The sequence below is a fragment of the Maylandia zebra genome, unplaced genomic scaffold, assembly GCF_041146795.1.
Source record: "Maylandia zebra isolate NMK-2024a unplaced genomic scaffold, Mzebra_GT3a scaffold35, whole genome shotgun sequence".
In the NCBI taxonomy this organism is placed as follows: domain Eukaryota; kingdom Metazoa; phylum Chordata; class Actinopteri; order Cichliformes; family Cichlidae; genus Maylandia; species Maylandia zebra.
This window is the reverse complement of record NW_027490065.1, coordinates 175487-177986: the sequence shown is the minus strand read 5'-3', so window position 1 is coordinate 177986 and position 2500 is coordinate 175487.

The following is a 2500-nucleotide window of genomic DNA, read 5'->3' as shown; positions in this document are numbered from 1 at the left end:
TCGTGCCTATGGTACGACAATTTTTCTCGTGCCTATGGTACAACAACTTTTTGCCGTGCCCCTGGTACACCGCTCACTAGCACTTTGCCACACAAACTCTCCTCGTGCCTATGGTACGACAACTTTTCTCGTGCCTATGGTACAACAACTTTCCTCCGTGCCCCTGGTACGACAGCTTTTCTCGTGCCTATGGTACAACAACTTTTCGCCGTGCCCCTGGTACACCGCTCAGTAGCACTTTGCCACACAAACTCTCCTCGTGCCTATGGTACGACAACTTTTCTCGTGCCTATGGTACAACAACTTTCCTCCGTGCCCCTGGTACGACAGCTTTTCTTGTGCCTATGGTACAACAACTTTTCTCGTGCCTATGGTACAACAACTTTTCGCCGTGCCCCTGGTACACCGCTCAGTAGCACTTTGCCACACACACACTCTCCTCGTGCCTATGGTACGACAACTTTTCTCGTGCCTATGGTACAACAACTTTCCTCCGTGCCCCTGGTACGACAGCTTTTCTTGTGCCTATGGTACAACAACTTTTCTCGTGCCTATGGTACAACAACTTTTCGCCGTGCCCCTGGTACACCGCTCAGTAGCACTTTGCCACACACACACTCTCCTCGTGCCTATGGTACGACAACTTTTCTCGTGCCTATGGTACAACAACTTTCCTCCGTGCCCCTGGTACGACAGCTTTTCTCGTGCCTATGGTACAACAACTTTTCTCGTGCCTATGGTACAACAACTTTTCGCCGTGCCCCTGGTACACCGCTCAGTAGCACTTTGCCGCACACGCACACTCCTCGTACCTATGGTACGACAACTTTTCTCGTGCCTATGGTACGACAACTTTTCTCGTGCCTATGGTACAACAACTTTTCGCCGTGCCCCTGGTACACCGCTCAGTAGCACTTTGCCACACAAACTCTCCTCGTGCCTATGGTACGACAACTTTTCTCGTGCCTATGGTACAACAACTTTCCTCCGTGCCCCTGGTATGACAGCTTTTCTCGTGCCTATGGTACAACAACTTTTCTCGTGCCTATGGTACAACAACTTTTCGCCCTGCCCCTGGTACACCGCTCAGTAGCACTTTGCCACACACACACACACCACTCGTGCCTATGGTACGACAACTTTTCTCGTGCCTATGGTACGACAACTTTTCTCGTGCCTATGGTACAACAACCTTTCCCCGTGCCCCTGGGACACTGCGCAGAAAGTCTTTGCCACACACACACACCACTCGTGCCTATGGTACGACAAAAGGCCCCGGGGACCTACATCGCACCTTGCTCTTGCCTCCCTTACAGCTGAAAAAGGTCCATGCCTGTGCCCTGGCCCTGCTGAAATTCCCTCTCCATTTAGCCGAGGCAGTGAGTCGGCCTCCTGTCTCCCTTTACGGTCGAAAAAGATGTGCTCCTGGGCGCGCTGGCCCTGCTGCTACTCACATCGGGCATGGACCTGGACCTCCAGCAGGCCCCGGGGACCTACATCACACCTTGCTCTTGCCTCCCTTACAGCTGAAAAAGGTCCATGCTTGTGCCCTGGCCCTTCTGAAATTCCCTCTCCATTTAGCCGAGGCAGTGAGTCGGCCTCCTGTCTCCCTTTACGGTCGAAAAAGATGTGCTCCTGGGCGCGCTGGCCCTGCTGCTACTCACATCGGGCATGGACCTGGACCTCCAGCAGGCCCCGGGGACCTACATCACACCTTGCTCTTGCCTCCCTTACAGCTGAAAAAGGTCCATGCTTGTGCCCTGGCCCTTCTGAAATTCCCTCTCCATTTAGCCGAGGCAGAGAGTCGGCCTCCTGTCTCCCTTTACGGTCGAAAAAGATGTGCTCCTGGGCGCGCTGGCCCTGCTGCTACTCACATCGGGCATGGACCTGGACCTCCAGCAGGCCCCGGGGACCTACATCACACCTTGCTCTTGCCTCCCTTACAGCTGAAAAAGGTCCATGCTTGTGCCCTGGCCCTTCTGAAATTCCCTCTCCATTTAGCCGAGGCAGAGAGTCGGCCTCCTGTCTCCTTTACGGTCGAAAAAGATGTGCTCCTGGGCGCGCTGGCCCTGCTGCTACTCACATCGGGCATGGACCTGGACCTCCAGCAGGCCCCGGGGACCTACATCACACCTTGCTCTTGCCTCCCTTACAGCTGAAAAGGTCCATGCTTTTGCCCTGGCCCTTCTGAAATTCCCTCTCCATTTAGCCGAGGCAGTGAGTCGGCCTCCTGTCTCCTTCACGGTCGAAAAAGATGTGCTCCTGGGCGCGCTGGCCCTGCTGCTACTCACATCGGGCATGGACCTGGACCTCCAGCAGGCCCCGGGGACCAACATACTCCTCTGCTCTACTCCCCCACTAGCTTTCCTTCTCCCGCAGTTACCCTCCACCACAAATCCAGCATGGCCCTTGCCCTCCAGCAGGCCCCGAGGACCCACATACTCCTCCGCTCTAATCCCCCATGAGCTTTCCTTCTCCTGCAGTTACCCTCCACCGCATA